Source organism: Rhipicephalus microplus, chromosome 6, assembly GCF_043290135.1.
Source record: "Rhipicephalus microplus isolate Deutch F79 chromosome 6, USDA_Rmic, whole genome shotgun sequence".
Lineage (NCBI taxonomy): Eukaryota > Metazoa > Arthropoda > Arachnida > Ixodida > Ixodidae > Rhipicephalus > Rhipicephalus microplus.
The window spans coordinates 142,148,142-142,160,745 of record NC_134705.1 but is presented as its reverse complement, the minus strand read 5'-3'; the positions used below and the strand labels follow the sequence as shown (position 1 = coordinate 142,160,745).

At 45.7% G+C, this 12,604-nt stretch overlaps 2 protein-coding genes across 9 annotated transcripts in view; one reads left to right on the top strand and one right to left on the bottom strand.

Annotated features, from left to right (window-relative positions):
• The window catches only part of LOC119167286 (peroxisomal ATPase PEX6), a 95,380-nt gene extending 90,575 nt beyond the window's left edge, over positions 1–4,805 (bottom strand). The window contains exon 1 of the mRNA XM_075866770.1: positions 4,596–4,805. The gene's annotated coding sequence lies outside the window, so the exon portion shown is untranslated. The remainder of the gene's footprint in view (positions 1–4,595) is intronic.
• A 4,416-nt stretch (positions 4,806–9,221) lies between these two features.
• LOC142765574 (putative ferric-chelate reductase 1 homolog) overlaps positions 9,222–12,604 on the top strand; it is a 91,065-nt gene continuing 87,682 nt past the window's right edge. For 7 of the 8 annotated variants that reach the window (XM_075866777.1, XM_075866780.1, XM_075866778.1 and 4 more), the window contains exon 1: positions 9,222–9,361. The gene's annotated coding sequence lies outside the window, so the exon portion shown is untranslated. The remainder of the gene's footprint in view (positions 9,362–12,604) is intronic. The other variant, XM_075866775.1, reaches the window with a different exon arrangement.

Sequence of the window (12,604 nt, the reverse complement as noted above, 5' to 3'; positions counted from 1 at the left end):
GCTTAATGCTCCTTGTTGCCATATCATCCACAATGCCAGCCGCATATTTACTGGTGGGCGTCCTAGTCCTTGTTCTTCACTTTGTGCCCACGCTCTTCCTATACAAATACCTGAACACCTTCACTGCCCATATCCTTCATTTTCCTAAGCCTCTCTTTAAATATAATTTTGCTCTGAGCTTCCCTTACTTCAAAGCCTGTCCATCCCATATCCCCCTTTACATGCCATTGTCAGATATGAAGGAAGCGCGGCGCCGAAGGCACTTTGTATCAGGGTCACACATAACTCATCAACCCATCATCATCCATACGACTGTCCCGGCATGTCTTCCCACCCAGGGTTGTGTGAGGGGGAAGTTTTTGTTTCGGGCAGAAAGCCATACCCTGGCAAGGGGGCCGCCGCTCGGCGCCAGGCGTCAAAGAGACGCGGCCTGCCTCCCGGCGTACAAGCCCGGGAGACCCAACGTAGGGGCTACCTTTTGGTGCAGTAATTCAATCACGACACACAAAGCGGACGTACCCTGGCAAGGTGGGCTAACGCAGCGCTTGAGGCACACTGCGGTCATGGCCCGTCTTCTGACCGCAAGGGCCCAGCGAGACACAATCCGTCCCTTTGGGACTACAGGACTGCTGTTTGGTGCAGAAGCGGATGCCGCTGCACGCAAACTCGATGCACCCTCATGAACCAGCACGGCTAAAAGCCGGCTTAACCCTTCATGAGGAAGGGAGCCAACCTCTGCCTTGACGAGTAGAGTCGCCGAGCCTGCAGAAGCGACAAGACAGGCCTTGCGGGAAAAGCTCGATAAGCCGACAAGATCACCGTAGTGCATGCAAGAACTAGGCGAATGACCACACAAACTGAACTCTGGGGAGGCCGGCGCACTAGGCCGAATCGTGGAACTCTAAAAATGCCAACATCGAAAATTGATGGTTATCTGCCCTCCTGACTCACTGAAAATCACTGCCGGACGGTGCCACGTTTCATAAAATTTCTTTGCATCTAGGCGCTGCCACTCATGGTGGAGGACGAACCAGACCTCCTTCCGTACTTCTGCACGTACTTCGTGAAGTCCGGGTCGTCTCCCACCAAAGACCGCACAGCACCATGCCACCCAAACTTGGTAGGAGCACTAGACAAGCAGAAGCACGTACTGCTTAACCGCTCGTCCCGACAGGGGTTGCAAAAAGCTAACGGTGTCGAAACCAACACCGGGGTGACCAAACAAGCTAGCTACCCTTCGATGAAGGGCGGCTGGTAATGCGCACTGGGAGAAAATGTGGACCAGGTCCTCCTTACTGCCACGAAAGGGGCACGTTCTTTTTATACAGACATTCGTGAGGGGCCTGAACTTTATGGGCAGGTGCCCTCTGGCCAGGCGGTACATGAATGTAGCGCACTTGGCGTCCAGGAAACTGGCAGTAATGAACCGCCAGTTAGGACTGTGTAGGGGCAAGTCATGTTCTCTACAGCGTTCAGGTAACTCTGGAGTGAGTCGATCGACTAGCTCGTGGAGTTCGATCGAAGCAAGTCTATTTCCGGGTCGACCTCTTGGAGACGGGCCAAAGTAGAAGCGGCCCCTGCATAGAAGGCTGAAGGCGTTCCCGCCCGAGGCATCGAATTAGAAAATGCCTCAGGCGAGAACAGCCTCAGCCAGGTGCTCAGGAAATGCGATGCAAAGCTTCGAGTTATGAGCATATCCGAATCGAGAGCTACTTGTGTCCATCTGACGTGTAGCGCCGTGGTCACTATGCAGAGGTCAGGAATACCGAGTCCTCCTTCATCTCTGCGCAGCTTGAGCACGGGGCATGGCAACCACGCAGATGCACGACTCCAAAGAAAACAGAAAAGTTTCTTTTCCCAGAAAACCCTGGTGTGGGGCTTAACCGGCATTACTGAACCTACATACGTGAGAAAACTAAACAACAGCGATCGAATTATCGTGGCCCTAGCTGTAACTGGACAAAACAAGGCACCGAGTTCCCGAATCCTGTCGGTCAGATTTTTCCTAGCTAACCGCCAGTTTTCGGTAGTCAGGCCATTCGGTTCAAAATGGAATCCCAATATGCGTAGACGCTTTTTTATGGGGAGGCCGTGCACGGGACGTGGGCCGGAGGGAGCGCAGTTCAAATACATGACTGTGCTCTTCTACTTATTTATCCTGGCACCACTCGCCGAGCAGTACCCCTCCATAGCATCCAAGACGGTGCAAACAGTAGCCTCGTCCCGGACGACAATAGAGAGATCATCTGCATAGGCGAACATTGCCATCCGGGGGGCACCTGGCGGAAGGGGAAATCTACCAATGCTGGTGTCTTTAGAAAGCCCCTGCAAGAGCGGCTCGAATGCGAGCACCATGAGAGCGGGCGAAAGTGGGTCGCCCTACCCGACTCCACGGCACACACCGGAAGGCTCCGAGACGCGATCTTGTATGACAACAGCAGAACTAGGACGAAAATAGAGAGCCCTGACCATGCTGATGAACTTGGCACTGAAGCCTGCCTGCTTTAAAACTTTAAAGAGGTACTTTTGACTGATGATATCAAACGCATTCTCTTGGTCGAAAGAACAAAGAATTCCACGCAGGTTGTGCGAGTTCGACCATTCTTTGAGATCCCTAATAGCAAAACCATGAAGTTGGCAAGATCTACCTTGGACACAACACGCCTGGTAAGGACCCAAAACAGTACTAAGTACTGGAGTGAGTCGAACGAACAAGCACTTAGCTATGAGCTTGTAGTCGCAGTTTAGAAGGATTATGGGCCGCCAGGCTATCAGGTCAGTGTGTCTCGTCTCATCCTTGCACAGGAGAATGATCGACCCCTCCCTTTGAGTTGCTGACAGAGTCCCCTCACGGAGAAGACTGTTTGCCAATGTGGTGAAAGGCCCCTCCAAAACCTTCCAAAACTTGACATAAAAGTCGACTGTCAAACCATCTGAACATGGGCTACGATTACAGTTCATGGATTTAATAGCTGTGAACACTTCCTGTTCGACGAGAAGAGTGTCACAAATATCGAAATCCTCGTAAGTCTTAGTGAAAGGAAACGAGTACGGAGTGGGAGGCGGTTCGGCATAAAGGTTCTTGTAGGATTGCCTTGTCACCTCTAATACTCCGTCCTGTGTTTCCACTAAACTGCCTGTGCTTGGATCGATCAAAGAGGTTATTGCTGAACTCTTCCTAGCTAAATGTCTACAAAGAACATTTCTGCTACACCAAGCCTCCATTTCCCACTGTTCTGCGCGTACTGTGGCTCGTAAGCGGTACCAGCGTCGCTGGAACAGGACTCTATATTCCTTGCGCAGTGAAGTAAGAGCCGCGGTTACTCCCGGGCCGCCGGACAACGGCTTCGAGAGCAGAAAAATCGCATCAGAGACCACTTTGATCCCGGCACGTTCCTTCCGCGCCCACCTCTTGCCCCACTCCCTGAAGCGCTCCGCAACTCTGGCCTTCACTGCGACGCATTCACTACCGCCTAAGCCCTGATCGCCAAGGAGCGAGCTGATGAGAAGCCCTGCTACATCTTTTGTAGCGTCCTTATCTTTAAGGAGCCGCGGGTTGAGACGCCACGGTCTCTTGCCCCAGGGCACTAAACTGGAGTCGGCGAATTTCAAGGCGAGGAGGCTATGGTCACTCAAGGCAGAAGAACACAGCCAGTCAGAGTGCATGCTCGGAGCTGGTGAAGGCGAGACATAAAAGCGATCGATCCTCGACCGGCTCCCCCTCCCCGTCCAAGTCATTCCTGAATGGAGGGGGCGAAGAGACCACCAAGCATCAACCAGTCCCAGTTCGTTTACAAGCTCCCTCAACTCCCGCCGACCGTTTCGATCTCTGCACTTTGGAGTTCCCCTGGGAGAAACACGATCCGCTTGTTCTAAAGTAACATTGAAATCGCCCACTAGAATGACACGGGATGGGCCAACTAGATAGGAATCTAAGGAAGTAACGAAATGCTTTTGTTGTCGACCTTTCACTGGAGCCTAAACATTCACGATCCTAATACCAGAATCAAAATCCACCGACAGAACACGGCCATCCGAATCCCTGGCATAGCCTCGCACACAACCGGTGAATCGTGGCATTAAAATGACAGCGACTCCCCGGTAATTTGCACCGCCATAATTCGAGTAGGATTTGATGCCAAACGTTTTGTCGAAGTTCTTAATTTGTCCCAATCTAGACACGAATGTTTCCTGCGATACGAGAATATCTATCTTGCGAGACCGAGCTAAGCGAATGACCTCGGCCTGTTTCGACGCTTTGGTAATACCTCGACAGTTAAATGTAGCAATAGTGAGAGAAGCCATCATGAAAGGTGAAGCGGTATGAGCTTTGGGACAGGAGAAGAAAAAGCAGGAGAGCCGGGGCAGGAGAGAAGAGAAGGATGAAGTTGGAAATAAAGCAGATTAAGATGGACGCCACTTCTACACTGAGGCTATAATGCTGTTCCATTCTTTTAAGTAGGAACACTACATTATTTTGGTGCAGCGGGCCATCGAAGCCAACATGTGAGTGACGTTCTTCATTGACGAGACCTCTGCGGACAAGATAATCTTTTCGAAGTACCAAGTTCAACATAAAGCAGCGATAGACCTACCTCGTGAGCTCTGCTCAGAAGAACTCGTGAACCTGGTTGTGGGAAAGGCAGCCGTGGACACTACTGAACTTCGATAAAGAGGTGCTGTACAAGTGAACTCGCGTGTGGCGACCTTTTACAACCTAGTTCCTGAACCAGCGCGTCGAAGAGACTCGGGATCACGGTCTTCGACGGGAAAGGTGAGCCTCGTTTTGAAAGCTCTTCAGCTGCAACAAGAACAGATTGTGCAACAGAATCAAATAATGACATCCCTTATAAGCTCTCTCCATACTGAAAAACCAGTGCCGAAATTCATAGCGCCTGATGCCTTCGACAGTATGTCTTTAAGTCCAGAAAGTTGGCTTGAGTTCTACGAATATGCCGCTAAAAAAAACAGGTGGCTCTCTAATGAGGATAAAATCACTAACATGCGTGTTTATTTGAGAGGCGTTGCGCTCAAGTGGTATGAAATAAGCATTCAGGAAGACAGTGGTGACTTTTGGAGTCAGTGGAAGAAGAAACTTTTGACCGCATTCCGAAGCGATCCAGTACATAGATGGAGTACAGCACTTAATTTCAAGTACAAGCTACCTTGTAAAGTACTTCTTCAAGAAACACCATCTTTTAAACCTAGCTGAGCCTTTGCTTCCATGTACGGCCATAGTAGCCTTAATAATGCATGGATTACACACTGAAGTCTTGAAGCAGGTGCAAATATGGTCACCAAAAAACTAGATGACCTCCTGGAGCGTCTTCAGAACATACCATTGACTTCGGAAACAAGCATAACCGCTAATTCAAGCAGCTGTTTCAGTCGAAGTAAAGCAGACAAGTCAAGCCGCGATCAGCGAGAACCGAGCCACCTCGCGAGTAGCACAGATAACTTGACCTGGCGCCCTCCAAGAGGTCGAGTGAATAATATCGACACTGAAGCTCAGGAGGATTCGACAGAAAAAAAAACAACTAATAAATGAGGGTGATAAGTCCCATGCGATGACTCTAAATGAGACTGTTTATTTAAGCTCTTCTGGCCTACTTCACATTCCCGTCAAAGTAGGAAACAAGCCGATGATGGCTCTCGTAGACAGTGCATCTGTGTCTATTATAAATCCCAAGATAGTGGATGCACGTAGCGTGCATAGTGGAAGAGTCCTACGGGTACAAGGCTATGATGGAAAAGTAGCGTTGCATATGATAAGTGGACCTTTGTAAACATCGACTTCCAGGGTTAGAAAATTGAGAGCGAAGTGTTGGTGGTAGAGGGGGTGGCGTACGACTTTTTGCTATCAAGACCAGATATAAAGAAATTAAAGATCAACATATACTAGCACGATGTGATTCGAGTCAAGGGCGTAGCAAGGAACGAGACATATCAAGGTAGACAAGATAACCTACGATGTGTAAAGTGCGCGGAGGATATCGCAGCGACCTACCCTGAACTTGTATGCAGAGAAAACTATCCTCAGGCGATGAAGTCATACAAGGTTCCTTTTGAGCTCCCTGACAAGATTGTCATCCAAAAATCACCTTACAATATGTCAAGAGAGCCAAAAATTTCGCTCAAGAAAGAGTTGCAGCAGATGCTAGATGCTGATATCACACGACCATCGGTATCACTCTTCGCTTCTCCCAAAACGATCGCACCGAATGAAGACGGAACCTTCAGATTATGCACCAATTACAGGGTTTTCAATCGTTAGACAGAACTCATACCATTTCCCATGCCGAAGATCGACACAATTATAGATGAGACTGGTGGTTGCCAACATTTTTCCCGCATTGATTTGTGCAAAGGCTTCTGGCAGATCCCACTAACCAAAGAAACAAAAATGTACACAGCTTTTATCACGCCATTCGACCTCTACGAGTATAACCGGCTTTCTTCTGGTTGGAAAAACTCACCAGCGTGGTTCCAGAAGATCATGAACAACGTGCTAAAGCCATTCCTTGGTGTTTTCTGTAATGTGTACATAGACGACATAATAGTCTTCTCCAAAACAGAGGCTGCATGAGCATCAGGACCATCTGTCTCAGGTGTTAAACACCTTAAGTTTGGTACATCTCAATGTTAACTTTAAGAAGAGTGCATTCTTTCAAGAAAAGGTTGTGTTTTTTGGACGAGTCTTTGATAGGAACACCAAAAGCATGAAACAAGAGCCCGTCGAGAAGATATCCCAGTTGAAGAAACCATGTGACGTCCTTTCACTGCGTTTGTTTTTGGGATTGGCAGGACATTTCTGATCTTTCATAAAGAATTTTGCTGTAAAAACTAGATGTCTGACATGTTTAACACAGAAAGACGTTCCCTTTGACTGGAGTGATGAATGTGAGAGAGTGTTCCTTGACTTGGTGCACAGAATTTCTTCTGACCCTGTCCTACGCCTACCAGACTTCATTTTACCCTTTGAATTGAACACTGATGCCTTACATTATGGGACTGGTGCTGTGTTGTATCAAAATTGTATTGAAGCATCCTGCCGAGAAAAGCGACACATAGTAGGTTATACAGTTACACATTCAAGCCATCTGAAATTAACTACACTACTACGGATGAGGAATCCCTGGCGGTTCTGAAGGCCATTGAGTACTTGCGTACGTACCTGGAAGGTACGAAGTTCACTTTATTCACTGATCATCAGGCCCTCACTCATTCCTTGAATATGACCCAAACTAAAGGACGTATTGCTAGATGGGTGAATTACTTGCAGCAATTCGACTTTACCATCTCGCACCGACCAGGACCACTTTTAACCGATGCACATGCTCTACCAAGGTTGATGGTACGAAGCAACGCAGAACAATCCGAAGAAATCAATGAAGTGAACCTGTGAGAAGGCTCCGAACAACAGGCTTTTACTGAAGGTCGGTATCAAGTCCCACCAACAGTCGTTTCCAGAGTCATTTATTTGTACCACGATAGCCCAGAATCTGGAGGACACGACGAATTTTGGCGCACCTACAACAAATTGGTCAAGAGATTTACATGGCCTCACATGAAGAAAGACATCAGTCAGTACGTTTGTTCCTGCCATGTGTGTCAAGTACACAAAGTCAAGTATAAACAGCCTACAGATGCTATGATACTACCTTGCTACTCGAACGTGCCTTCCGAAGTAGTTCACCTAGATTTCGCCGAAATAAGAAACGGGAAGGAGTCAAGAAAACGCAAGCTTTTCTTCTGGCCATAAATGAATGCACGAGGATGGTCGCAGCACGAGCAGGAAAAGAAGATGCAAATAGCATCATAACCCTCCTCGAAAGAGACATGTTTAAGACTACGCGGTCAATTGTATGCGATAACGGCCCTGCGTTTAAGAGCAAAAAGCTAGCAAGATGGGCTCGGGATCACAATATATCGATCAAGTTCTGTGGTCCATACCATACTGCAGCGAATGGGCTGGCAGAACGCGTTATACAAGACGTGAAACACTACATCAAGATGTACCATAGTTTTCCTTGTGGATGGAAATGTTCTTTGGAAGTTGCCGTGAAACATCATAATCGAACCTACACAAGTGGCTCGGGGTGCAGTCCACAGTACGCTTCTTCAAGAGAAACCCCTATTCTGCAGGCAGACCCTGAGCTTGGACTCTTGGAAAACATCAAGATCGTCGAGGAGAGGCAAGAAAAATCACAGGAGGAGAGATACCGAGAACGAATGAAGAACAATTTCGACAAGAGGCATCAAGCAGACATGCCAGACATTCAAGTCACTGACCTCGTACTAGTGAAGAAAGCAATAAGAGATGACAGTGCCAAATTTGACAGTCCTTACTCTGTGACCAAGTCAGCCACACAGAACAGAATTTTCAAGACTGTCTGGTACACTGGTGAACCTGGATCAGTTGAATGTGCTGCAATTGGAAATATCTTCAAATATTACCCCGGGAGGGGTAATTAAAACAAACCGGAAGGGTGAAGCGGTATGAGCCTTGGGAATGGAGGAGAAGAAGCACGAGAGCTGGGGCAGGAAAGAAGAGAAGAATGAAGTTGGAAATAAAGCAGATTAAGATGGACACCAGTTCCATACTGAAACTATAATGCTGTTCCATGCTTTTAAGTAGGAACACTACAAAAGAGAAAAAGGAAACGGCACAGAACTAAAAAAACAAGAAGTAAAGACTAGAAAGACAGAACAGCTGGTACTCAGGAGTACCAGCTGTTATACAGCTATTTAACCTAGCTACGAATGAGAACTCCCTTCGGAGAGGGAGTCCTCATTCATGGAAGAGTACTCTGTGTCCGACAGCAGTGAACATTCATAGCTGCCCGGCCGCGCATATTGAGATTCTAGTAGGTGCAGAGCTAGCAACCACGCCTGCACGCGGATTGGCTGCTTCAACACAAGACGCTCTGATGTCATACCATAGCAACGGAAGGTGAATGAAAACTCGACCGCGCCGCTGTTTTGTACTCCTTTTCTTCCCTCCGTTTGCTCACTGTCAGAACTGTTCTGTGTGACTGTTGCTACAAAGCAACAGCGTAGTGCAGCAGCGCTGCTGGGTGTTGTCCTCTCTAGTGTTCTGTGTAATGCGTGGGTGCTGTGTAAACTTAGGTGCAAACACGTAAATATTACGCCGAAATGAAAGCATGTGCGGTGTCAACGCCCGTGAGCCGGCACAGCTGTATTCCAGGCTTGCGCATATCGCGACTGTTGGATGCCGGATCAAATGAAAGACGAATTCTTCATGACCTTAGAGGAAGGAAGTCTGCGCCAGACGGGGTGGCGAAGAATGTCAACCACCGATTGTGGACTCGGCCCACTAGTAGGTTTCCTGGCCACGAAGGTATGTGAAAGTGTGTTGTAATTAAGCCTACAATGACTGCTCGACTCGTTTGATTATGTTCGGTTGCCGCGCAAAGTAGCGGTTCTTCGAAACATTCTTCATGTCTTTGATTCCTTCCCCGTGTCTTTATATATATACAGACTACGATGCCCGGGTCTGTATCGCTTTGCATTGTAACAAATTAAAGCTTACTTTGCAGTGAACTCCCCAATTTCATGACACGTAACACTTGTGCGCACTGCCGAAAAAGCATGTCTTATTGTGATGGGTACAGCTGTGCAAAGAACAATTGGTGCCAGCAGTGTTTCTAAACTCATGTGTTTGTTGCTTCCAAAATAACAAATGACATATTTAGCGCAGGTGGTGAGAGGCGTTGTATGCACTACAATATGCTGATACAGTCCAGACGAGCGAAAAAAAAGAAAAGAGATGAAAAAGCTGAACCTTATTTGAAACAGCTTTCAATATGTTTGTGTGTCTCAAAGTGGGTACAAACTAAAGCTTAGAAAAAAAAAGCATTTATTGCTTGCAATACTACGTAGCCCGAGTACGGCATACATACTAGCAGAGTCATTCAATGATACTAGGCATCACTGTGCACTGTGCAGGTAACGCATCATAAAAGTGTTGTGTATGTTTAGCAGTCTCGTTGTCTGATGCGCCCATAGTTTATATGGAATAACTGCTTCATACCTTATCCAAGAAACTCGAATCATACGGTATTACAGGTCCATCCCTCAAATTTTTAAACAGTTATCTCTTTAACAGAAAGCATACTGTTTACAAATCGGCCTCATTTTCTTCTACTAAAACAATAAATCAAGGGGTTCCTCAAGGGGTTCCTCAAGGGTCATTACTGGGTCCGTTACTTTTTTTACTTTACATTAATGACCTTCCTGACATTATACACATGGCTCACTGCGTTTTATATACTGATGATACTACCATTTCCATTGCTGATAGATGTATTGACAACGTCACTAATAAATTAAATGCTGTACTTTGTAGCGTGTCAAAATGGTGCCAGGAAAATTTCTTAATTATTAATCCAAATAAATCTAAGTTTATAATTTTTAGATCAGCTCAATGCAAGTTAACTTCCTCACCACAGCTCACAGTTGACTCTCATTTGATTAATATCAACGACAGTGCATCTTTTCTTGGCATTCACCTCGACGCTAACCTTAACTTCACTCTACATATTGCTCACATTAGAAAAATGACAGCATTCGGCATTCGCGCATTACTCAAAGCTCGCTCATATTTTTCTCATAAAGCACTTGTTTCACTTTACTTCGCATTCATTCATTCTCATATCACTTATGGCATCGCATCATGGGAGAATACTTACCAGTGTCATCTTTCATTCGTACAACTTCTACAAAATCGAGCTATTCGCGCTGTTTTTAACTGTTCTCGCGACAGTAGCGCCGCTCCCCTTCTTCAATGCAATAAAATCTTAACTGTTAGCTATCTATTCAGGTTTAATCTAATTATGTTTCTGCATAAACAAATAAGAAATCAACTTTCTGCTAATTTCATTGATCCTAAGATTTTAGTTAATACTAACACAACCAGGTTTGCAGTTAGTAATAAGTTTTTACTTCCTAAGGTTCGTACTAACTATGGTAAATCATCTCTCTTCTGTACCATCACCATATGGAATAATTTGCCGCCTTTGTTAAAATGCAAAGTTTCTTTATTTTCATTTAAAAACTCATTAGGAGTACCTGTTAAATAGTTGATCTATCTTCTTTGTGTTGTTTTATGCTGCATTATTTGTTTTTTGATTCCATGCCTTCTTTTTTTCATTCTGCTTTGTATATTTTTGTTTCTACGATTCTAACAGCTGCTTGTGCTTTTATTATTTGTAATCATCACCGAGGGTCCCGTTGCAGTCGTGTACTTTGGGACCCTCGTCTGTATATTTTACTCCCTGTAACATCCTTTTATGACATGATAATAAACTGATTGATTGATGACATGCTCTTGCACGAGAAATCTAACTGCCTTTCACTTTGCAACAGTGCACGAATGAAGGTTAAGGTAATAAGCGTCAGCTGCAAGGAAAACTGGTGCACTGCCAGTGCTCGCTACATTGGCATGTTAATACACTTGCGTGAAGGTCAGACAGTCTGGTTACCATGTACTCTAGCATTATGCCTTGGTGGGCTACATGCTAGTTAGCATGTCACCCTTTCTCTCAAGCCCTGGTTTTCTCGTGAAATTTTGTCATCTTGAAATTAAGATCACTTCTGGATTACTTATTTTTATTATTTATTTAGAAATACTGCAGGTCAATACTTTGGCCCAAGCAGGAAGGGCATTATAACAAGTGAAAAAAAAAAGAAGAAAATATTGATATGTGTATGGGACTGTCGCTTCGGCACAGCTGAAATGGCACCCGAAAGGAGGAAGATGACAACGTGGTTGTTGTGGGTTGGTCTCTCGAGCTTCCCCCGTTGGCCTGCATGACTGTGCGCTTTTTAAGCCGTTAGCAAGACCTGCTGTCGGTGAATAATCCTCCCCGTAGAAATATTTACATGAAAAAAAAAACAGTGTAACACGAAATGAACATAATGTGTGAAAAAGAAGCAGCAATCACCCCTTCACCGAAAATTGACAATTGAGTGAATTCACAATTAAGTTCAATTGAGTTAGTTTCCACACCATTGCCAACACAACTTTCTTGTTGCTGCGGTAGTGATAGGGGTGCAGTAGATTACTTGTACTCTGTTAGGAAAGTGACCCACATTTACATTTATTGCATTTGTTTTTATATTTATCGCATGCACATCATCACAGAAAATTGACCTAGTTGACAGAGATTCAACAAGAAAGAAGATGAGGCATGCAGGCACAGACAACAGAAAAGAACAAGACAGTACAAATGTGGCTGTCAACTGAAAAGGCACACTGTGCCCTTCTAGTGAGCAACCATTTCGAAAAAATGAAGGAGAGTTAACATTTCCTTAAGAAAGGCCTTAGAGTTGTGCAAAACATTTTCTAGACATTGCCTCTGCACTTGAAAATTTGAGCTGGCAGTAGTCCCCTAGATAATCAAGACTGTTGCAAAACCTTCGATCGAAGCATTTCAATGTTGTAGACTATATTGCCACGTCGTACTTTAGGTCTTCAGTCATCAAATAGTGTTAGCATAAAGTTAACGCCAGCCTTAATGCCCAGATTACGCTTCTGTGCATTTATTCGGAGGATATTATTCTAGCAAGCCAGGTGATCTTT